Consider the following 26,379-nt stretch of genomic DNA (forward strand, 5'->3'; position numbering starts at 1 on the left):
GTCGTGATCAGTAAAGACGAAATTTGTTGGGCAAACAACGCCCTGCAAAGCTGAAATTTGGTCTGGCTCTAAAATGAGTCTTGTGGCTCAAAAATGGGGTCAGACATGGGCTAAATCATACAGCAACGCCCAGCTACAAGTGTGCTTCCTTATCCCACACAACAGCGAGACATGACAAGTATGTCTGATGTTCTTTGGGTTGGAATGAGGGATTGGAAGACATCTAGATGACGTCAACATGTCTTTATGAATCTTGTTAAAGTGGGTCGAAATGTTCTTGGGCAGCTGCTCATATACAGCACAGGGTACTGTCAGTGTTGGATGTGTCCTACTCCCAACCTTACACCCACTATTTTGGTCCATGGAAGAATCTTTTCCATGAAATCTTTATGGCGAGCTTGCATTAGACATGAATAACACTGATGTGTGCAGCCAGTCTCAGCCAGGACTGCATGCGTGTGCGAGAGAGTTTGTGCCTTGGAATTGCAAACACACACTGTGCTAGACCTGTAACGGAGGGAAACTGTGCTCCCTCCTGCGCCTCAGTCCTTTATCTCCTGCTTTCCTTTGTGTTTTAAAGAAAACAGTGACAGGGGGAAACGCACACTGAGGAAAGCCTGTGACAGATTATGTGTGCACATGTGTGTGTGTTTGGCATGCCTTCAACAGAGGAGGAGAGAGAAAAACAGACAGGTGTGTGTTCCTCTTTCGTTGCCGTGTCTTTACAGCGGCAGAGATGAATTGGTCGCTCCATGTCTCGGTTTCTCACCAGCTCCTTAAACAATCCTCCGCGCTGCTCTTCACTTAGCTTTGAGTTAGACAGGCGGTCTAAAGATAGAACGGAACAATGAGGACTGCGCTGCTGCTCCGCTCTAATAAGCAATGATTGGTACTTTGTGGTTCTTTAAAGGCTCAAACTTTGAAATAAGAAGAGCTGAACCAAGCCTGTTGATAGACGCTGCTTCCACTGCTGATCATGCATTATGCATGATGCTGTTCTTTTTCTACAGGGCGTATTGTTACCAGTAACCATGTATGAATATGTGCACCATTACTATTGTATTGTTGTACAGCTTGAGAATCGGTATTATTTTATTTACCTCAGCAAATTCTGGTGTTTTCATATGGATAAAACATCCATTTTCTTGGGATCTCTCCTTGGAACACTTGTGTGTCACTAAGGAGCCGATGCGTTTAATGTGACTTGCAGCATCAACAGTTTTTTCTGTAATAAATGCAAGAGACAATTAGTTACCATGAGCAGTGAAAGGTGGTCGACTAGACAAAAAAAGGGTGTATTTTGGTGAAGCAGTCTTCAGTAAGTGCACAAACACCTCAGCAATGAAAGGCAGGATCTCATAAATTGGCACTTAAGGTGTGTGGGTGTGTGCGTATACAGTAGGAAAGCTATGAAAGGTTTTGGCAGCTGCTCTTACTGTCCTGATGGTGTGTGTGTGTAAGAGATTGTGGAGGGCAGAGAGGAATAAAAAGATGCTGGTCAGTGCTCTCTCTTGGCACAAAAAAGAAATGATGTGTCTTTGTGTCCTGAGGATGTGAGGATCCTCAGTAATGCTGATGACACCTTTTGTCTCTCATTTGTTAGTCAAAGTGCAGGCCATCTTGGCCCAGTAGGAACCCCCCCTCCTCCTCTCGTGTCCCTCTCTTCCTCTCCTCTCTGCTGAATTTGTGACCTGCATTGTGGCAGCGATGACAGGAAAGCTATGACAATAATCCCCTCGCCTCTGTTCTCCTCACCTCCTTTATCAGCCCCTCGCCCTCAGCCAGCGCGACAAAGACTGTTTTCTGTCACAAGAAGACAGCCGCTGTGTCGGAGTGTCAAAGTATGGGTTTCCACTCAGCTCACTCAAGTGGGAGCACTTTCAAATTGTATTATGAATGGAAGTGATACACTCTAGTGCAGTCAGAAATACTAAATTGTACACACACATAAACACAATATAAACACATACACAAATACTCAAACAGATCACATTTTTAGGTTAATTTTTAGGGATCCTTTAAAGGAATACTTCATCCCCCAAATGACCACTTGTATATCAAAAACTAAACCCCTGTGTTGTGTTGAATTCATGAGGAAAACATTGTTTTTCCTGCTTGCCCCTGCTGAAGGAAGAATCCAAAAAACTGAGGGAGTGCAGCTGACCTGAATGCTTCAAAGCTTCAATTGTTGCCATAGTAATCGATGTCCAAATCGGTATGCTTCGTTTTATGTTTTGTTTTTTCAACAGAAAACTGGTGGAGGAAACTGAAACAAGGTGCAAGTGTCAGACACAAATGAGGCCGGTGTCCTCAGCACTGTCATTGACCCTCGCTTCAAGCAATTAAATTGCCTGTCTGATGACAAAAAGGAACGGGTGAAATGCAGCCTGACCTGCAGTGTTCCAAGTTGGTAATAAGTTACAGCAACATTGCATGCAATAGTCCACTTTCCACCTTCTCTTCCCTTTCTCTATCTTTTGCTTTCTCACACACACATGCAGCGGTGCCCAGACCTACTGAAGTTATGTTGAGTTCAAGGTCACGATGAAGCTTCAAATATTGAGTAATTATCACTAAAGCTTCAAAGCCCCCAAAAATGGTATTTGAGACAGCCCTGAGTTGAAGTCATAGGTGTTCGCGTTTAAAAACATTCATTGACAAACTCTCGCACAACTCATGCAATATAATACTTCCTAAGCAGACAGTGCTTTCTGACTGGGACCTGAACTGAACGTGAACCTTACACTCTCTTAAAGCCAGATTCCATTGACGAAAACAGTAATTTTACCTCACTGAATACAAAAGATGCTCGTCTACCACTGTCTCAATTGATAGTTTGTTTGTGTTACTCTGTGACCTTGGTTAATCTGAACTAACCCTTTTAAACACCTAAGTCACAAAATAACACACTAACCAATGGATCGAGGCAGTGATGGACCAGCAGCTCCCATGTTCAGTGAAGTAAAATTAGTCTTTTTGTCAATGGAGTCTGGCTTTGGAGAGAGCATAAATAAGTAGTAATAAGGCAAAAGTGTACGACTGGATAAATGAGACATGAATTCTACTGCAAGGGTTGTGTGAGAGTTTGTAAACAGATGTGTTGATATAGTTTTGCTGTCATTAAACACAAAGACAAGAAAGAATTTTCTCAGTTTCTGGATTCTTCGTTCAACAGAAACGTGAGAAATAAGTGAACGCCACAAATTCCGCGTAACACAGGGGAAGTAATTGATATACAAATGGTCATTTAAGGGGTGAAGTATTCTTTAATACAATGCATCTCCAGCGCCCTCGTTTCCCCTTTACTCAGTCAGAGAGTTCACCTTCATCATCTTGAAAACACAATCAGCTTTTAAGATGGTTGCTCGACAACGATAATGTACGCACGTCCATCATAGCTTTAATAACCACCTGCATGAGGAAATTGTGTGAAACGAATGAAGCGAGTGGAGTTTTCACTTTGGTGGGAATTTCTGTCAGCCTGCCAAGCTGAACTTCAAATGAACTTTATGCATTGTAGTCTCTCCCTACCTTTTGCAGCCAAGGCTGTTTTTCTTAGGATGCGCTGTTCGCTACATAATAGGCCGGTTCTCGTTATCGACTCTTTCTAGGTGTGAGTCATGCTTGAATTGTTAGACTTACAAATGGGGGGTATTTTTCTCGCCAGACTTTATTTTTTTTCTTTGTCATTGTGCCTGTGTCTTTCTGACCTTGCTGAAGTTTGGCATTTTGAGTATAGCACTTTGAAAAAGTTATAGACAGATGGGAAATAAGGCTGGGTAATGGCACCGGTTAATGGCCCAATATGAAATTTCAAACTCACGCCCACATGCACACATACACACAGGCATGTGCGCGGACACACACACACACACACACACATAGACGCCATCCCTGTGTTGGTCTTATAAAACTGTGACATTTCTCTGCCGTTCACCTCCCCCGTGTCTCCTCCCCATCCTCCCCTTACTCATCTTCTCCTCCTCTGCTCCTATTCAGCTGCGCCCTGATGGGGGAGCCTGTTTGTCTTATCGTCCCTCGCCAGCTGTGGTTCGGATCGGGGATCTAGGGGTCTCTCCTTCCCTCAGCTCTCTACACACTAAAAAAGAAAGAGGAGGACTATGATTTGGCACGCTTCACACACACTCATAAACAATTACAGCACACACGCATGCACACAAAGACACACAAACACTGACACCTGCACACACTCATGGAGCGCACCCAAATTTCATGGCTGCAAGTTGTGTGAACCTCAGAGGCAATATAATAATATTGAAGAGGAAATATTGTCCGACTCCTTTCAGCTGGCTCTTTCCCCTTTACGCTGTCATTAGATGCTCTCTTTTCGAGACTCTGTAATGCCACCTGCCTGTGGCTGTTAATGACTACAGCCACTCTCTATTCCCCCATTCTCCTCACTCACTTAAGCACCTTAATGAACCACCTGTACAGCCTGTGTGTGTATCTTTGGCTGTGTGTGTGTGTGTGTGTGTGTGTGTGTGTGTGTGTGTGTGTGCAGTACCAAAACTGCCTGAGGGTTGCCCCCTGTGTATATGAGCCAATTATCTTTACTTACTTCTCTCCTAACGACTTCTTTGAAATGAGCGCAGAGAAGGTGGAATAGAGACAACTCTGGCAGCCAGCAGCACATGTGCTGGTGTGTTTGTGCGAGAGGCCAGAAGATCAAGCCAATCACGGAGATGATTCTGGCAACGAAATGTGGATAGTTTAATTATTTGGATCACAACTGCTGCAGCGGAAGTTTTGCCTTGTTATTAGTTTATGAGCTCATCATTCAAATCATGATTATTACGCACTCCCTTTTATATGCAGTCACTCAGGGATTATTGAAAATGACGGTGATCCTGGTCGCTGTCTGACCTTTCAGATCAGTCCCACTCTTTTCCATTTATTTCCACACTGGGATCTCTGAAAGAATGCTTCAGATTGAAATCATGCATTGTCACAATTTGTAACAACAGTAAAAAAACATTTAAACCACGCATGTCCAAAGTGTGACCTTGGGGCCAAACATAGCCCAATTTTAGACGACCCTTGGCTTGACTTTCAAAATATGCTATATGTGGCCCTTCAAACAATACTGGTTAATCAAGCAAGACCACTTTGCATTTTCTCCATTAATCATACAGCAGGACTATCATATAGTTTGCAGACATGCATCAGGTAGAAACTACTCAGGCAGAACTAATGTGTTGGAACAGATGGTAAAGAAGCAAACAAACGGTTACCTGGCAGCAGACATTTCCTGCTAGGTGTAGACATTGCCATAGCAAAGAAGCGTTAAGTTGACATTGAGGATCGTCACTTTCAGGAGTGGTGGAAAGTTGAATTCATTTTCACTTAAAGATTTAAAAACAGTTAGGGTTAGGGTTAGGGTTATCTAATCTGGTCCCCATCCCAAAAAAAGTTTGTGCACACCTGGATTAAACAATTTTCAGGTTGCCAAGCAGCCATTTGTGATCCTGAAAACTTGATATGAACACTGTACCTCAAAGACAAAGCATGCAGTAGCACCAAGATGTGCATTGCCAACATAAAACACACCTGTCCTCCCTTCCTCGAGCTTCAGTGTGGTCAGGTGGGCTCTGGTGGACCTCCTCTCTTTGTATTATCAGTGACAGAGAGCAGGTCAGATTACAATTACCAGCTCATAGGCTCCACAGCAGTGGAGTAATGTAACAAACACTTTGTTAGAATACCTAAGTATCTTTTGGGGGTATCTGTACATGAGTTTCGGATTTCTGTCAACTTTCACTTTTACACCATTACATTTTGTAAGTATTTACTTCAGTTTTTCTCCAGTCTCTATGTCTACTTGTTTGCACTTGCCCTTATTTGATTAACCTACGATTAAACTTTCCTAAGCATTTTCTCTTTGTTACTACAGAATAAAAGGTTTGGCAAATCAGTGGTCCTGGCTTGCAAGTTGGATCGTAGGTTAATCAAATAAGGGCGAGTGCAAACAAGTGCTTTCAAAGCCAAGTTATGTTTCGATTGGATTTCCAGCGACTACATTCCACTCGACGATGAGACCAACTCCATGATAGAAGCAGATAATGGCATCCCGCAGCAGAGAGGGCGAGTAATGATTCACAGAGATAAAGATTTGTGACAGGTAACTTTGCAGTGACTGCTCCACTGCATTGCTTAAGCCTTGGATAGTCGAAGGTTTTCTCTAAATCCTTTACGTTGTGGAGAAGACCTCTTTTTTTCTTTTTGTGTAATGTACGCTTCATTTTTAAGGTGGTGTACATGTCAAGTAGAAAACGACCTCATAATCCTCAGAATTCTGATCACTTTTATTACCAGCATTTACTTGTACTTTTGCTTTCAATACTTAATTACATTTAATATAATAAAGTACTTTGATACTTAAGGGCGATAAATCCCTGGTGAGATATCTGTACTTCTAGCATAGCTTTCTACTTCATCCACCTCTGCTCTGCTGTGACTCATTTGACTGTTTGCAAATCTCAAACTCAGCTAATGTTGATCAGATGATGATGTGCACAATTAGTTTATTCTCTGCCAGAACCAACAGCATGGTGCATTCATCAAAATGTTTTTTTCATTTTTCAATTCATCATGTGACAGCAGTCATGTGGCTGCATGTAAATTAAAAGATGTTGCTTATAATGACAGAACCATAAAGACATTCTTACCAAACTCTGCAGCTCTATGGAGCTTTTTCCAGCTGCAGCAGACAGATGTGTTTAGCAGGAAATGCTGATTACCATTGTACACTACCCTCTTAGCTACATCTAGTCATCTACAGACCCAGATATTTAAACCTGCAGTTTTTGTCACAAGGGGTCAGCACCACAAAGTACAAACACAACATTGACATATTATCCCTAAAGTTCATATGGCAAGTATCATTCATTTTGAGTTGTGTCAGTGAATGTATATTCAGTCTCCCTCAAGCTCTGTTTTGGTATCCACTGACTCCTGAGAAAAATAGCTGATTCTTTAGCTGCTCAATTCTCCACCACAACCATGTCCACCTACTAGTTGCTAACTTTGTCTCTCTGCCATTTGGTGCCAAGCAGTTAGCGGGATTTCAGAGCATTTTCCGCTGAAAGCAGCTGCCTGCTGAGTCTGGAAATGATGAGGGCGGTGGGAGTGAACCATCATAATAAAGTTGTGGGCTGGAAAATCAAAACATTGAGCAAAATGCTCCATGGAGCTTCAAACCCAGCCAAAAGACCAGTGAATATTGGACTTGTATGTGTGTGTGAGACTGTTGCTCCACAGCTGCTGGATGTGTTTTGTCAGATCTTTGTGTCCATCTTTGGGTTTTACTGCCCCCTAGAAGCAAAAAAATGGCTGCATGCGACTTTAATGTTCGGCTTCACTGCGTTGGCAGGATGGAGCAGATTGCCTTTAAAGAAAAAAGCCCAACTTTTTGCCTCAACTGAATTTAGTAATTGGACTGTCTCTCAAGATTTTTTTCAGACACGCTTGCCCAGACCTGCCTAATTAAGCCCACACAAACCTCTGACAGTTTCTCATCACTTTCGCTGTACTCTGGCCTTTTCTAATAAACTTGAGGTCTTAACAGGTGGTGGTGGTGTAGCTGACAATAATGCCTTTGTTTATGCTGCTCTCCACGTCACTTTCAAATTACCCGAACACTAAAGGCGACGGTTGCAATCCACTGGAACCTCTGTTTACTAAACAGAATTCATTCCCTCTGTCTCTCAGTGTTGCCACAGGTGTGGACTGTGTTGTGCTGTGTTTCTGAACACACGGTCAAATGGTTGAAGTGTCCCAGCTTGTTATAACCCTCCTAAAACCAGTTTGGAGGGGTTTTTTTTTTTTGGTGCATGCATGTTTTTTCGTTCTATATTTGGATATCAAGTGGTCGTCTTTTGTTGTATTATTTCTTTGACATGCAAATATGTTCACACGGACACACAGCGTTAGTGCTTTCTTCAATTGTCGCTTTATTCAGCCTTACATTAAAAGAACCATCTAAACAACAACACACAGAAGCCCAACAGCTGGCAAAAATCCAGCTGTGTTTAATACTTTGACTGGCCGACACATCACACAATCTAATTCCATCTATTGGACCGTTTCATGGCTCCATAGCAAACTCTGAGATTAGGACGGTGTCGACTCTCTAACCAAACACACACATACTCTTTGTGTGTATTTACGTCCTCTCCATACTGATGGTGTTGCCAGGCTTGTAATGTCTCTGAGGTGTTTGCTTGGATAAAGGTCATCTCAACAATTAACCTTGTGTGACGAGTGAGGGAGCAATACAAACAACAGGACAGCAGCCCCTCGGTAACAGGCAGACAGTCTGCGCCTAAACAAACACAGACATATATAGGTACACACTTGGCAAACAGTCACCGGGGCTTTGATTTGAGCTGGCTGATGGCTCTGAGGGTTGAGGTGTGTGACCCAGTTCATCATATCCTTAATGCCCACCTGAACAACAGATTCAATCCGACAGACAACCAGCCCCAACAGAGGAGCTGTACCCACTTCGAGCCCTGGAGAAAGGACAATACAGCTGCAGCCAACAGCTTGGAGCCAAGTTAGCTTTGTTATTGAACACCTGCTGGGCTGCTGCAGAGCTCTGGCTTCCATTTCTCTGGGGTATCTGAGAGCTGAAATCTGTCTGGGGTTAGTTAAGGGATAAATGGGATTTGAAAATGAAAACACCTGCAGGAGATTTCATTGGAATTAATAAAAAATTTGATAGATCGAGATCAAGCCAGCTACAGGTTTATCAGTCGCTTTAGTCGTAACAAGATTAAAAAACATTGTCACGCTTTTTATTATCAGGATACACACCTGTGTAATTATGAGTGCCCAAACTTTTATTTCCTCATATCTCTAAAAAAGTAATATACATTACTGTTATTGGAAGTTTGTTGCAGCTGAATAGAGACACTGAGCTCAGGCAACAAACTTGTTCCTTCACTATTTGTGCTGCACGTCTGTGAGGCACCCCACACTACCAGCCTATGACTTTAAGGGGACCGAGTATGCTCATTTTCAGCTTCATACTTGTATTTTGGGTTTCTACAAGAACATGTTTACAGGTTTTAATTTTCAAAAAACATTTTATTTACTTCATACTGTCTGTGCTGGACCTCCTGTATTCACCCTCTGTCTGAGACCCTCCATTTTAGCGCTTGTTTCTTTAAGCCCCTCCCCCAAAGAAGCCCAGTCTGCTCTGATTGGTCCCTACCTGCGGTCGCAGTGTCTCATCATTGTAGCCCAAGCCCCAAGGAAGTGCACAGGGCTTTGAAGCCAACTTTTATAATGGTCAAACAGTGTAACTGCATCCGACACATGATACCCTGTGGCCCAAAAAAAGACGTATTCCCATAGATTTAAATTGTGAAAAAAAAAGTCTGTAAATCAGTACATACATTTTTTTGAGCCTCACAAAGCCCTCTGAAATGACTCTTTACACTATCGGGATTTGATCCATTTGGTCTAGTAACAAGTCTAGAAGAGCTGTACGATTGAATCATTTTATCCCCATTCAGGTTAGCGTAGGGCTAAACAGGAAGTAGCCAGCTTGCCCGGCAGAAGTCTGTAGTATACTTGCTCTGTGGGCCACACACTGCAATCATGCGGGTAATTTTATATGCAGCAGTTGAACTTTTTGGCTTCATGCGCAGCTGACCAACTTTCATAGAAATGAATGAGTCCCTGCCTCCAATGCTGTATCGAGTTTTCTTGATGCATCCATCTTGCAGCCAGGCAATGTCTGTAACAGAGAACAGCGGCACTTTATACTGTAAAGAAATCACAAAAAAATCCTTTAAACCAAAATCTTCACAACTGGACATGTTTCAGCAGGAATATGGTTCAAGTGGGGGAAAAATGAACAACAATGGCAACCCAGATTACATGTTTCCATGGCATTAGCAGATACAGTAGCTACATGTAACACTTGCAGTAATGTGCCTGGAGCAGATGACCACATAATGAAATCTGCCATGAGCTGATATGAGCCTGTCTTGAAAGTAGAAAAAAACGTTGGACACAGAATATTCAGAACGATCTGGAGCCTGAGATTTTTGCACAAGTTCTACATATGTTACCTCATTATTTAAAACTTTGTCCACTTTAATATAACATCTGATTTTGTAACATTTATATGTGACAGAAAATACAGAATAGCATAAAAGGTCCTCTTTTAAGACTCCCCTCTGGGGCTGAAGCTCAGATTCCCTCCTGCAGAGCGCTCTGCTATGTAGGAGCTGCAGCCTGTGGAGTTTGCGTGAAAACTTGACATGATAATAAATATTTTAAATCTCATTCATGATTACTGTAGTCTCCCAGTTAATTTTAATGGAAAGTATACCATAATGTAACGTCTGCTACAGAAAAGCTAAAACATGTTTACAGGCTGCTGTAATTCTAATAATAAATGAGTTAAAAGTACAGTATGATGTTGTCAAGCTCACTGCACCAGAGAAGGCATTCCACATATTGCCTGGATCTATAAGTAGCTTCGAGAACACGTACTGTACATGCATGCACACACATAGACACAGCTGGTGTGTTTAGTCACAATGTAGAGGCTCTATTCCGCTCCATGTCCTCCTACACTACACTACAGTATGCTTTGCTATACAGTGAGTGTGCAGGAAGCTACTCCACGGGGAGTTGATCTCCAAAGTAACGAGATGGCGAAGCCTGAGAAACTGTGTCCCCCACACAAAGTACAGTAGGTGGCAGAATGGCCTTTGTGCTCAAATGTCACACTTCTGCTCTTTCTCTCCTGCCTTTTAAATTATAATCTTTGTGACACCCAAATAGAGAACCACACACCTACACGCTGCGTGCAAAGAGCTTTTGTGATATTTGTGCTCTGTACTCTGTATCACATTATCATAATGTGACTCTAGTTTATGTATTCAGCATGGGGTTTGCATTGTCAATACAGCCTCTGAAGACTCTTATGACATATTTACTTTTTATTCTCCAGCTCAATGCAGTGGTGAGTGTGTATATGTGTGTGTATCATATAGAAGAGAGTCACTCCCTATAAGAAAACATTACTTTTTACAGTCAGTAATACTAGCTGTCAGAAATACAACACTTATTCCCTCAGCACTGGATCCACTCTTCACTCCCCGAGCGTCTCTCTGTTGTCACTTCTCCTCATTGGCCCACTCACTTTTACTTTTGTGGATAGTGTTGTGCGTGTGCATGCATGCATGTGTTTGAGGAAGATCTGAGTGTGTTGGCTGCAGTCCATGCCTGTTTGGTTAGAACATATCTCTCCCGAGAGATACAGGAAATAATAAAAACTCCATTCAGGATTTATGAGCGATGCACAAACACAAGTTCACACACAGACACACACACATACAGACACACACAAATGGTCCGATCCTGTTAGCTGGTGAGTGTCTGAGTTGCTTGCCATTACTGTGGATTGAAAAAGCTGCTCTATTTCTGTCTTTAGAAATGGTTGTTGTGCTAAAAATACACATAGAAATGTACACATAGTAGGCATGGGGATATGTTGTGAGCGAAGCTACCACTTACTCTATATTAGAATAAAGTTTCACTACATTGAAACTATCCCCAGAGAAATGTAGCAAGAAAATGGCAAAAGTAACTTCCTTGTTGCAAAGCTACTTTATTTTTTTTATTTTTTTTTACTTTATATCAAATCAGCTGTCAGCCAAACAAATAGGCAAGCAAAAAAGGTTCAGCTGAACTGTTTACAATAAAAAAAACACACGTGAACGCGGTGTACAGAGAGGCAGTTAGAGCTACAGGCTACAATGAGGCTAAAAACAGAGTTCAAATGACATTTTTCCAAACAACTTTTTATGTCGGGGCTTCAGGACACTTGGATCACTACGGACGAGCAGTATGGAGATATTCTGTGGTTTCACTTATGTGTTTTTGGACGTTTGAATCTGGGGTGCCGTAAGCCTCCATTAGGTGGAGTTGTGTTGCTACCCCTTCTCCCCTTGGATCTCCGGAAGTGTTGTGAGGACTCTAAAACTTAACCTGAGCCTCCCTCGGCATATGGGTGAGTAGATAATGGCTGAATTTTCATTTTTGGGTGCACTATCCCTTTAATACTGTTCTGTCTCTCAGCTCTTTTCTTGGCCCTTGTTGTGACTATTTCTCGTGTCCACTGCAAATGCGCTTAATATTTACATTCTACGGGCAAGATACGTGAGTGACGTGTCAAGAAGTGCAATGTAGCCAGTCAGAGGCAGAGTAGGACAGGTCTCGCCAAGAAAAGCCAATAGCAAAGCAGCAAGCAGAGTAAACTTTACGATTAGTAAGTGATGTCTTTCAGAAGTGCTTCCTCCATCTACATGCCTCAGTGTGGTGCTGGTGTCAGTCTCATCACTTATGATCAGTTTTATTTCCTTACATTTTTACAGACCTCAAGAAAAAAAACTCCGCTGGACTTTAGAGCCTTTCCTTGGAAAAAGAGCTTGTAACTTTTGAGGATGCTACCACACTGCACATTTCACTTTTGCTGAAGAAAGTTAAGCCATCTCCTGACTGTTCCTCTCACAGGCCCCTACGTCTCCTGAACTGTGAAGTCAAACTCTATGCTAGGGTTTTGGCAACATGACTGGATATGATAATGTTCATTGCTTACTTCATGTTATAAATTCATCTTCAAGTTCAGACAATCACAATGCCATCCTTTCTTTAGATGCCGAGAAGGCATTTGACCGACTAGAATGGCGCTATATATGGTCCGTGCTTGGATACATGGGCTTCAGTGAAGGTTTTATCTCTATGATCAAGTTATTGTACGCTAATCCCTCAGCGGTGGTGATAACAGTAAACATTTGTTCATCAAGGTTCCAAATTTCCAGTTCCCTCACGTCAGGGTTGCTCCTTATCACCACTTTTGTTTTCCCTTTCCCTGGAGCCCATTGCTCAAGCTGTCCTAGAGCTTGAAACATTTGTGGCGCTGCTGCACTACTTGGACAATTAATCAGTTAGTAATGTCCAACACTGATATCATGGTAATGATAACCATACCTCATCACATGTGATGATTTTCTGTTTTTTTGGGCACTTTGCCTTTAATTGATAGGACAGCCAAGTGTGAGGGGGGGAGAGAGAGAGGGGGGATGACATGCAACACAGGGCCACAGGCTGGACTCGAACCCGGGCTGCTGCGGCAGCAGCCTTGTACATGGGGCGCCTGCTCTGTCCACTCAGCCACCAACACCCCATTATTTTCTTTTTTTATGTGGAACTTCCATCCAAACAAAAAACTGCCTCACATGACACAGTATTCTGAGTTATACACAAAAGAAAAAAATGGAATGGAAAATTTAGGCTACCTAAAAACCGTTTCTAATTTCAAGTTTCTATATTTATATTTTCTTTATATCCCCATCTCAAAAGAACCTCTTCATGTTTTTAAAATGTTGTACTGAAATTTGCTGTGTAAGTATTCGAGGTCACCTTATCCACTTCTATTTTTCTTGTACAACAGCTGAGGGCAGGAGATGTGGGTGGGAGATGATGAGCGAGATGTCTGTATCTGTGTATTTGTAGTGTATGTTTGTCATGTAATGCAGTTTTGTCTGTATGTTCTTGTTCTGTGTTTGTGTTTGAGGAGCCCCTTGAAAATGAGATGCTATATCTCAAGGGGGCAATTCTTTTAATAGATTCAAATTCAAATAAATTCAAATCATGCTAATTTGCGAGGCAGCTGATTTCACGGTAATCGTGAGGTCACACGATCACACAAGAACAATCTGAGAATCACCTGACAATCGCAAGATCACACATGACTCCACCCCCTATTTGCTACATAGCCTGCCCCAAATAGCTCCCACTGTAGAAACAGTAATTGCCAAATCTCTACCAGCGGACACATTTCTACTGTCACACTCATATACCGTCATGTTGCCCAACACCAATATACCCTCTCTCTCAGACACACACCACCTGGATGTCTACTGCGATAGTAAACTGAATACTTTTGGGTTGTATGTTATTGGCTCAAAGAAAGACACCAACTTGGGCTCTAGAAAAATATGATATGCAGATGAAATGTCACTAGTTATGCAGTTATTTTGTCATAAACCAGTGTATTGGGCAAATTAATATGTTGGCTTGATGATGGCGCTTGATTCAAAGGTAGGGAGCGGCTTACATTATTACAGTTCAGCCTGGGGAGGACATTAATATATGTGTAGCAATTTCATGACAATCCATACAACAGTTGTTTGGCCGACATTTTACTCAATGCTAGAAATGTCAACCTCATGAAGGCGCTGTAAGAAAAGTCAGAGGTCACCAAAGAGAAACACATAATCTGAGATACTTGACTGTCTCCACCAAATCTCATGGCGATCCATCCAGTATATAATAATATGTACTGTAGTCCAACATTATGAAGTGACTTGGTGCCGTGGTCATCTGTCCTTGGCCGTCCCTCACAGTAAACATGTCACCTCAGCACTATTGAAATAGCAGTTGTCCCTGCAGCGACAGCTCTCCTTATCCATCCTTGTTTGGAGACTGTCAGAATATTTTGTTTCTCCATGAGGCGATGTGCCAGCACACAGAGAGGAAATTTTACCGTCCTCTATCTATGCTAATACAGAAGTTGGTTAAATCAACCGTGATATAAACACTCAGACATCCTCTGTGGACGTTTGTGTGTTTGTGTGTGTGTGACAGCATGAATCAGAAGGACGATTTCTCCCGCTCTGGTTGATATACAGTAAGTGTGTGTGTCTCACTGAGACTACCTAGAAACAGACAGAGAGTGTTTGTATATGCTGATGATTTTACGAACCAAAGAGGCAACAGGAGAGCAACAGACTGCTCAAATTGTGTGTGTAATTCACTGCAGCATTCATCTTTTCAGCTCTTTGTGAGTGCTCCTCTTTTCTATTTTCTTTTCTTTTTCTTTTTTTTACTGTTGCATTTTCGTCTTCCCTTGTCCTTGTCCGTCCCTCCAAACAGAGTGTCGAGACTTAAGAAGCAGAAAGAAAAAGGACGGGAGAGAAAAGATTGAGTCAGAGATAGTGGGTGTATTAGACAAAATTGGTTGGCTGAGATGGGTCGATAAGAGGGGGGGACGGATAAATGAACATAAGAGAGGAAAAAACCCCATAGCATCTTTTTTAGAGCTGCAGGGTTAAAGCCAGGCCTTTTTCCACAAAGAAAAGTACTTTTTGAAGAGTTTTGGAATGGAAAAGGCTCTGCAGAGAAGTGCTTCACAGTGAAGCCAGGAGACTTAGTGCATCAGGAACAAGGGGCAGTATGGCTGCATTTAATATCAGCCACTCTATATATTATAGATAAAGGAAAGTTGTGAAGCCCTGAGAGTTTCTCTTTCTTCGCCGCTGCCCTGCATGGCTCACCTCGTGCTGCTTCCTCTCTTCTGTCACCCCTGCAGAATAACAGAGCAGGGCTAGCAGCGGGAGAGAGGAGCACACGGATTCATATTTCAGAAGAAAACAGTGGAGGAGTAATGCAGAAAGGAGGGATAAGGCAGTGCTGACAAAAGGAGGATGAGAGATTATAGCAGAAAAGCCACTACAGCACATATGCCTGCAGGAGCCAGTAATTAAATTCATAAATTAATTCCATCAAACTCAACTCGATGTTTAAATTTTGTTGACCTTGTCAAAGGTAGTAGTTTGTTGGATTGTTGAGCAGCTAACGTAGTTTTAGTCAATGATAGCTGTCCTCTGTTCTGTTCCGCCTTGCAGTGCATACTCATTATATTATCGCCCTCAGCATTACATTATTTGCAGTGATTGAGACTGTAAATCACATTTAGCCACGTGTGTGTCATTTTAATTTGGAGACCAATTAGCAGTATGTGTCAGCTCTAATACAGCGCTGACAATCACCATTTTTATGACTGACTTTTCAAGGAAACATAAAAGAACTATAAAGCAGTGGCTCCCAACTGGTCCAGCCACGGGGTCCAGATTGCTCCTTTGTCATTTGCTCAAGGTCCACACAGTTTAATATATTCAATGTCATAAGCCCTGTTTCCACCAAACGCTTTCAGTATGGTACCTTTTAAACCAAAAGTAACCCTTCAGACATGCTACCTAGACCCTTGGTCCATGTACCGTACTCTTAAATGTGGGCGGGGTTGTTGTCACTCACTGCTCCGTCCAGCACTCACTGTATTTCCTCATTACCGGTGACACAGATGGAAGTCTGCGCCTCATTTATCGTCCACGGAATGAGGTTGCATGCCAACATTTTCAGAGCAAAATAAAATAGGCTGCAGTGAGAGTCTCTGTCCTTGGGATATTTAAAAATAGCGGGTTTGTGCATTCCGTCCTTCTTTTTTTTTTAAAGATTATTTCTTGGGCTTTTGCCTTTAATCGATAGGATGGATGTTGGGGGGGAGGTCCGGTGGTGGGCGAGGACACAGCCCCTGCACATGGCACATTGCCCCGAGTGAGGATTAGAATATATATAGTTCACATAACCTAGTCGAAATTAATATATATAAACACTTGATGATCCACTCATTACTAAAAGTGTATGTCATATAAAAACTAAAGTGATGGTCAAAGCTGTCACATGGAATATTTAAGTTGTGTTGATGATTCATGTTGTCAGCTCATGCATTGAGTAACATTACAAGTTAATGTTCCACCTTAAAAGTTGCTGGTAGTCGGCCCAGTGAATTAAGTTTTTTTTTTTTGTCTGACTTCAGAGGCAGCAAAACATCATTTAAATTTATATTTACAGTCTACTAATAGAACTCTCCAAACCAGCCATAACTCAGCCCTGAGCAGAGTGACTGTCCCCTCTTGACCAACAGACTGCAGCGTTCACAGCTCCACCTTTTAAGTACCAGATCTGTGTGCTAGGTACCCCAACAGAGGGGGGACCAAAATGGGGATGGTACAGAACGGTTCCATTTGTACCATCCACAACTTTTCACAGTGGAAATGGAAAAAACAAAGCGTACCGAACTGAACCATATCGTACTGCTCAGTGGAAACAGGGCTATACTTGTGTTTGGCCATGACATCAAGCTAGTTTGTAGTCTCTGTCATGTAGCTGTCTGTTAGTCACTCACTCTACAGCAGGAAACGGCACATCAAAATAAAAATTCTGTGCTGGAAATTCACTTTACTTCAAAATAAAGTGTGGTTTTTACAGAGTTGACACATTTGCGAGTCAATTGTGGTTCATACAGAGTGGAACCGGGACCCACTTTTGGACCACGACCCTCCAGTTGGGAACCACTGCTATAAAGTACGAAGTGGTCAAAATGCAACTGACTGAACATACATATGCTACACACAAGAAAAATGCATTGATAATAAGGAAGAGCAGTCACAAAAAGACACTGAGGGCGTATTTTATCGTGTTTCCATTACTTTTGTCCCCACTATATAACAGAGGAGGACAGAGGGGAAAAAGAAGAGATGAGAGCGATAGTAGAGTCACTGATGTGCTTGAATAAAACATACAGATGCACACGTATGCACATACAAGCACACATTCATCACCTCCTGCACGAGACCTTTATAGACTTGTTTTATGTTTGTTTGTTTCTTTGTCCCTGCAAAGCATGAAATGCACAGGCCTGTCACAGTGACTGATGAAAGGAGAAGGAGCTCTGCTTCTTTTCTTTGTATTTTTTGGTATTGAGTTGCTCTTATTATGTTTTCTTACAGCTCAGGGTATCAGCAGTGAGATGATGCAGTTAAAAAGGTGGCTGCCTGCTTTATGTGTTGCTTGGCAGGTATGCTGGCTAATCATTTGGTCTGTGTCCCTGACATTAGTCGGGAAATAAACCCTGTTTATTTTGTATCGTTGGAGTTTGAGTAATGAGGCATGAAAAACACGTTGAATCGATGTTTATTTCTGTCTTTTTATTTTGGTCTAACACATGAACACCAGGAAAAATGAATTAAATCAATTCTGCAAACATTGCATTGTCACAGTTTTGCCATGCTCAACCATAGACTGAGTTCGGCATTTTAGCTGTTGCCATTTTTGGTTTTCGAGCCAGAAGTGACCATATTTGGTTGAGAGTCTAGCACTGTGGAGAAGCGGGGGGTGGATCTGACTGAGAAGCTGAGGACATTAATGACAGACAGCCTGTCACTCACAGTGACATGCCCCTAATTATCTGTAATTGTAGGCCTTAATAAAAAGTAAAAGGGTGAGTTATGAAAAAATTCAACCCCTGCTCAGGTGTCATAAACTGTGAAATTAGCTGTAGAGACCAGAACTGTTTTTGTACCACGCCACAGACATGTTATTTCTTCTGTATAGTTGGACATTTTAGCATGGGGGTCTACAGGGATTGATTGGCTTCTGGAGTCATCCTCAAGTGGCCGTTTGAAGAACTGCAGTTTTTGGCACTTTGCGTTGGCTTCATTTGTCAGCCCCGGAGGTTGCCACTTGTGCTCAACAGATGGACGATGCATCTCTCCTTCCTCCCCCAATCCAAAAAGAACCCAAAATATCCCAGACACAGCTGCTGCCATCTTGTGTTAGTGATGTCATCTTGAGCCACAGGGTACATCCCAAACTCGTTGTCATTTCCTCGCTCCTCAATTCTCGCTTGAACCTGAAGTTGTTCTGGTACGCCATCTGTAACGCCGTCCCAAAGGTCTTGTTTGTGCTCTGAGGAGCAAGGAGCATGGAGCAGGGAGGGATCTCTGGGGAGCGATGAGCAAGAATACACAAGAGCAGCCTTCGCAGAAGTCTTTTATTGGCCGACACACCTCCGCATTGTATTGATTGGACACTGCAGCTGATCAGACTAATCTGATACAAAGCATCTCTCCAGATTTTCATACTGGAGTGAAGACAGAAAAGAGATTGAGGTTTAGTTGGGTTTTAGGTCTGAGCAACTTAAAACGGATACTTTCTTCATTTAATGGAAAGATTTTCTTTTCACAATCTGTTATCACATTAACATTTGTTACAGAGCCAATTAAAGTCAGAGAGAGTGTGTCTGTCAGCAAGAAACTCTTTTTACATCATTTATCGTTATTTCCATTCAGTCACATGTGAGGCTGATAAGTCCAGAGTTACAGAAACCAATTTTTCCTGAAACATTTAGCCTAATATATAATGTCAATGTGCACCATAATCATATTCTGGGTTATTAAATAATTTATTTACAATCAGAATATCAATAAATGCCTCTAAACAGGACACAGTACATATATATTATAAATACAAAATGCAGGTTATTCATGTGTAGGTGTTTGTTAAACAGAGAGAAGATCGCCTCCTGTTGCTCTGGCAGTGAGAACTTTGTGTCTTAATTAGTACGAGCACAGTGCACTTGTGTGCAGACAAACTCCATCAAAAGTCTCTACAGCTGTTAAAGCTGACTGACAGCTGATCCAGCTGTGATCAGCTGCTGCCGGCATCAGAAATGGATGTCACTTCAGTGGAAACAACATCTCATTTCTCCAAAAACATATTTCCTCATGTCCTCTTGCCTCGCATGGTTTCCTTGCATCTCTCCATGTATCCCTGGTAGGAGGGACTAAGATGCAAGGAAAAGACGCAAGTGAGGGAAGCGTGGATGCAATTTAAGGAACTTGGGATGCACCCAGAGTCTGCACAGTAGCAGTCTTTACAGTATCAAGTTCCTGTCATCTGACCAATGGCGAGTAGCACTGGTGATAGTGAGTACACAGATTGGCAGACGTAGCGGTCAATGATGACATCAAACCGCTTTTTATAGCATCAATTAACAAATTAAAACCAAACTTATCGGAAAAACAAACACTTGAACAGCAGCATCATGAGAACTACCCAAAATGACATTTGTTTTGTACTTTGAGCTTTTAGTTTGGCCCATGTTTCATCCAGCCACCAGGGGGCGATCAAGTGGTTTTGGCTTCACTGTCATGTCGTTTATCTTTATTTGACCTACCACCCTTTTTTTTTTAAACACAAAAAAATCCAGAGGCGTTGTATTTGTATGATGTGTTGATGATCAAGTGAGTAGAATTATCACTTTTCTGGGAAATGTTACAAATCATTAATACAGTAAATGTACACAACATTTTATGGTTTAGGTTCATACATAAAAACTTACATTGAGAATTTGAGAAAATCCTCTGTATTAGTTCTTCCTCAACATTCTGTTAAAAACTTTGTGATCCCTGTTTTGTCAATAGAGGGAAATTAGCATGGCTGCTCACTCCCCAGAGCCCTATTTAACCCCCAGTATGGCTGCATAATGATCAGTTCAGGTGTTCAGAGAGATGTGCATCAGTTGAACGTGCACCTCTTAACTACCCAGAGCAAGTTCAGTTATTTCGAAGAAAAGAAGAAGAAAGAATCCCTGAGAGAGACACGGAGAGAACGGGAGCGTTAAAGTGTGTTAGAGAGTGAACCCAATCCAACCTAACCGCCCTCCTCCTCCTCTTCCTGTCACTGATCCATACCTGTCCGCCCACTGATTTCCCAGGAGCCTTTGGGTGATTGTGTGAATTCAACCAAGTGGGGCTCCTTTCATTTACACAAACACACATGCAAGCACACACTCATGCGAGAACACATACTGTACACAAATGCTCACATTAGCATTCACTCCCACACGCACGCACACACTCGCTGTCCTCTGTGGTTACATAACAGTTGTGTTTACAATGATGGAGGATAGATGAGCCGCTTGTTAGGGGAAAACTTACCGGCAACGAGTTGGGCGTCCTCTAGGAATCAATACAACTCCAGCGTCATTTTTTTTGTTCCCTGGAAGATGTTTGTCTTTGTAGTGTGCGTTTGTGTTTACGTTGTCAGGTCTGTCTAAATGCTGCAGTGTCTGCTGAGTGTCTAGTCTTTCATCATTGTGTTGTTACAGTGGGATGCAGTTCACCCCGGCTCACCCCTGGCTCCCTGCCCACATGTTGAGAGAAACAGAAAGAGAGAAACACAGAAAAACTATTTTCCATTGCTTCACTCCCCAGGATCTCTGTTTCAGTAACTGTGACCACCCCCCAACACCATCATACCAGTGTCATCAGACAGAGGTGTCTCCTGCGTTCACACAGTACACCCCCCACTCAGCAGAAATAGCCAAGAGTGGAAGCACTTAAGGAGCCCAGCAAGAGTGGGCAAGTGAGCTCTGAAAATTGAGTTGCGAGCGAGGTGGAAAGTTCAGCGGCTGCCCTGCTGGAGAGACCGACAGAGAGAGCTCTTTAAGGAAGCTAGATGTTGTCAAGAGAAGTGAGGGATTACATTAGGAGAGTTAGTGATTATAGTAGTGAAGTCTAAGTACAGCGCTTTCCATGATCAAAGCTGCTATTAGTGCTCTTAGTGAGGATCACATCAGGCTCATGAAACATGTAACATGAGCGTAAATGGAGAAGCTGTCAAGAAAAGAAATGTATTTGAAATGCTCTCTTTTTTTGTGAGTGAGTTGGAGGCTGTATGTTTCATGGTACGGCCTGTTCAGCATGCTCTTATACCTCTATAACCTTTGCACTGACACTTTATGATGAATTATCCCCTCAGGGTGAAAGGCGCAAACACCTTCCCATCAATAATTACCGTTTCCTGTGGCCGTCTCCAAATTTCTGCACTGTAGCACGGAACTTGAGCAAAAAGTTGCTGTAAGCTTGAAAGACAAACGGCACCCCTGACACTTTATGCATAGCTGACACCACAAACGCGCAGTGTCCCATACACAAATAGGCACTTCCACAGCTTCAGGCGCGTCTCTGTGGATTTCCAATCAGGTGGATGGCGCCTAAATCACAGTGAAGGTGACCTCTTGTCCTCTGATGGTTGACAGCAATGGGACTGATCTGTCCCCCGTTCTATTAGGACTGATTATATCATTTAGATACAGATGGGTCGTTTAACCCAGCAGCTGTCCTCATCAGACACACCAGACTGAGCCCCTGGTTAATGGCTCACAAGAAGCCATGAGGGTAACAGAGGCTGGCAATGAAGAGGAAACACACAAATTAAATACATGGGCGCAGAGGATGGAGAATCGCCAACGTGCTACCAAAAGGACTCAAGCCTATTTCCTGCCAAAACCACTGATCCATGGTCCGTGTCATCTTAGGCAGTATCCTTTGTGTCCACTCCACCAGGCAATAACTCTTACGACAAAGGTAAACTTGTCCCCACCAGCAGGTGGCACAACAGCTCTGATTTTAAACCTGAGGTGGTTGTCTCCAGCTATTTTTAGAGATGGGCCAGATTTTGGCCAGATTGTGTTTGAAAGGGGGTAACTGTGCCTAATTAATCGCCTGCTGATCAATGATCTGATTGTCGGACAGTCAAATAGATTTCTGGCATGTCAGACATGTTTCGTCAGCTGTTTTGTAGTTTGAGTAGTCCCACCCTCTCATTTACCATGTGGTTGCTGTCAAAAGATTAGACATAAGCTTTTAATTTGTAATTTTAATATTGGGGTAGTATTTTACATGTTTCCACTACTGCAGAACAGACGGACCATATTGTCTGCATCTTCCAGCCATCTGCAGCTTCATAGTTTTTCCTTCTTGTTTTCTGTCCATAGTAGAATTGCTGGAAGTAATGCTTCTGTCTTTTTTGGCCAACATTGAGGATGGCGTCATCTTGTTTGAAACTTTATTGGAATTATCAAAGAACGAAACGAATCAGGGGTTTTACTTTCAGTGTGAAGGCCCATGTTGTGGCCATGTGGATCGATTCATACAATTTAGAGCAATAGTTCAGGTTTTTTGAGGTGGCACTGTATTGTCTGTAGTGAGTGTATTATAAACAGTAGAGCAGCAATGTACCGCTGTAGATGGAGGTTACAATATCAGTTTAAGTGGATGCTATCTTAAGAAAATTTTCAGTGCTTTCAATGCTTCCATGCCCTGCTGTCAGACAGCCCCTTCCTTTGAAACTATATTGTCTCAACCAAAGTGGTGCTGTAACCAATCTCACTCATGGCAGCAGTAGACCTCTGGGTCCATGAGCATGCATTTACAGTTGACACAGTTAGCTTGTGCTCTTTCTTGGCCTCCAGTTTCCATAGACGATTCCCCTCGTTGTGGCATGTTCAGTCTCCTTCAGCAAAAGTTTTTCCTTTGTATACTCAAAAAAGTCTCCACAGTAAATGGCATTTTGTTGTTGCTGTCTTAACCACTCGTTTTTTTTTTAATCTTTTTGTTTCTTGTAACCGTTGTCTCTTGCATAAACCAATGAAAGTCTGACCCAAACAGCTGACCTGTGGCATAATACATTACGCGGCACAGCTGCGCTTTTGTGTGGGAAGCAGTAGCAGTTGAGAAAAAATAGCGCCAAAGGAAAGGGAAGTCTGATGGCAAAGTGAAGCGGTAAAAATTCTGAATATAGCATATACTTAGACTGACAATGATTTTTTTTAGCAAGGCTATTTTTGGGGCTAAAATACATTTTGCTGAAAATCCCTATCCAGAGCGATGCATTGCTGATTTTCTGGGGTGCTACTCCCACATGCTTCTCCAGACAGACACTGTGCCAACTACCACACTATATGTAAGACACTGACTGTGAATAAGTACCTCATACAACCCCATTTCAAAAAGTCCTCTGTCCCTCTAACCACAGAAGTTCTGGGTTTCTTGATAAATTTAGCAATTATTTCCTCAACTGAGCATTTAGTACTTTGTCTAAAACAATGAAAAAGTAGCCACCATGATGTAGAGCCCAAAGGGACTTCTTCAAATTTATCGTTTCATCTGACCAGTGGTTCAAAGGTGCTGGAGTTACATGATAATAGAACAGAGTAATGCGACCCCATGCATTAAAGAGGCAGGAACCAGCACGTTTTGTATTTTGACATGAAAATGTCTTTAAAAATGGTCATCAATAAAGTTTCTTTCTGCCGATTCAGTATTTTTCTCTTCCTTTGTCTTCTTACAAACCATATGGCGCATATGGTTTGTAACAACCACGAGCTGTGTGTCGCACAAACTCCTAAAACAACAAACAGAGCAAACATAGAAGCAAGTCAGAGGAGGCAAGATGTTTGCAGAGGGAGAATTATGTCATACACAAATAAATGTTGCACTCCATATTTTTAGTCATCCACCCACAAGTTGGAAGCTTTGCTGTTTCCATGACTGTATTATATTTAGGATACATCATCACAGCGGGTTAGATAGAGGATGCTCTTTCATTTGGCCATTCGCAGGCTGGCCTTAAAGAAAAGGTGAGCAGGTGAGCGAGAAAGAGGGACAGTGAATAAGAAGTGGTTCCTGCATTAAGAATGTTCCTGTCATTAACACAGGCATCATCGCTGCAGCTACATGGAGACTAATGAGGTATAATTAACAAAACTACTCTCACAGTGAAAGAGAGACACAGAGAGAGCGGAGAGCAGTGATGGAGTGTGTTTGAGTCAGCATCACTGAAACTAGTTTTAGGTCAGAGACTGGAGTGCTGTGAAATTGGGTTACCTCAAAAAGGTTTCATTTAATCAGTGCAAAGTCATAGTGTATTTTAGAGTCACATCTGCATATTTCATGCACAGAATGGACCAGATGAAAAACTGTTTTTATTTCCCTTGCTCTCTGCACCCTCCCTCTCTCTTCCCCTCGTTTGCCGTATCAGTCCATGCATGTGTGCACCCACAACGCCTCTCTCCCTATAGTGACACCTCAACTCAGCAGCAGGTAGATCACATCCTTCTTAATAAAAAAGGCTCATCACTCAGCCTGTAGGAGACATATAACATGAATAAGATACATGCGCCGGTGCGATTGTGGTCCGGGGGTGGGATAAGCGCTCTCTCCTGTTGCAGAGAGGAAGACAGACTCTGAAAATGGAAGCGTAGCTTTTCTCTCCTCCTCCTACACAGGCAGCCTAGCTCAGAGGGGCTCCGTCTCTCAGAGGCTCTCTGATCTCCGAGTCACAAAACACCTGCTGCCTGCCTTCAGACATGCAGGGAGAGAGCGGGAGGAGTGGGGTAGAACAGCAGTCAAGCAGCCAAGAGGTTGGGTGTGACAGCAAGAGGAAGAGAGACGCAGGCTTCAGAGGAAACACAGAGCGTCTGTGTTAGATGATAACATGTAAAACAGGAGCGGAGCAAGATGTAGCAAAGGCGATGCGATGGCAAGAGTTCACAGCGACACAGGCACTTAAGGAATATCAGAGACCTTTTTGTCACTTGCAGAGTGTTTGATGCCTTCAAGGAGGTGGCAGGTAGCAGCGTGTGATTTGGTGTACCTCTTCTCCGACATCAGGCCTCGGCTGACTTTGCTGCTGGTTGGTGCCTGTTATAAAAACAATGAAAGCCACAGAACCTCCCCTGTGGGTTATTTGTCGACCTCATGGCCCAGTGATCCATTCCTGTTGCTTATCTCTTACTGTTTATTTGTCAGTCTTGTCTCCCTTGGGTCTATCCCCCCTTTTCTTCTTCATCCTCCATACAGTAGCAGCCTCATCCCTGGCTTTATCCAAAGGAATACATAAGGAGCTCCCACAGGGTATAAAAGCTGTGAACAGTAGAAGAGGGAGTGTGTTTGTGTAACTGCAGAGTGAAAGAGAGTCATGGCTTGAGTCTAATATTTGTTGTTTTGTTTTTATTTTACCACAGCAAAGCCAAAGATTAATTTAAGTGTGACACGTTTTTATTCCCAGTAATTTATTTTCTGTATCCCTCTGCCTCTTTATACACACAAATCCTCACCATTCTGTGTCCTCTCATGACCTTTCAGCTCTTTATACCATCACAACACTGACCTGATACAGATTGACAGATAACTCTGATGCCCAGAGCAAGGAGCGAAGCAGAAGTTTGATCCTTAAATTTAAAGCAACGACACAGACCAGTAAATATCTCTGCGTTTTCCCTCCAGCGCCGCCTTCTAATGGTTCAATTACAGTGTTGCCATATTTTCTGCAGATGAGATAATTAAGTGTATGTAAAAGCAGACAGGCGTAAACTGGTGCCAGAGACTAATCTAAGGAAAGCCGGGCCAAATAATTGCTTCCCTAAGATAAGATTTATCTGAAGTCATTACCAAGATATAATATGGTTTGATCTACTTAAATATTAATTTGAAATGGGTGCCAACCTTTCCACAGCCTAACTTATTCAGGTAGAGGTCCTGAGGTAACACATTGGTGAAATATATAATATATAGTATTGAGATGTATAGTTTCATGCGCATTTCTGCATTTTTTTTTGAATGGGTTTGTTCATGAGTTTGTCTGCAGGGCACTTTAAGTCCAAGGAAATTAACTGTTGGAGGAAAACAATCATGAGTTTATGTGCAATAATATTTTAGACCTACAGCAGCTGTGGTTATACAGGTCTGTTTCTGCCCTCTACTGGTCTGCATTGTTTAGTACAGCCAACTATTGGGAAGCCACCACACTCTGTATTTCAAAGTGGAGTGCTGGTTGACTTTTCCAACCTTTTTTCTCCTCTCTATC

At 42.5% G+C, this 26,379-nt stretch overlaps 1 protein-coding gene across 2 annotated transcripts in view; it reads left to right on the plus strand.

Annotated features, from left to right (window-relative positions):
- The window catches only part of LOC126407258 (Kv channel-interacting protein 2-like), a 139,467-nt gene that overhangs the window by 22,329 nt on the left and 90,759 nt on the right, over window positions 1-26,379 (plus strand). The window lies entirely within an intron of this gene.

This window comes from Epinephelus moara, chromosome 19 (assembly GCF_006386435.1).
Source record: "Epinephelus moara isolate mb chromosome 19, YSFRI_EMoa_1.0, whole genome shotgun sequence".
Classification (NCBI taxonomy): Eukaryota; Metazoa; Chordata; class Actinopteri; order Perciformes; family Serranidae; genus Epinephelus; species Epinephelus moara.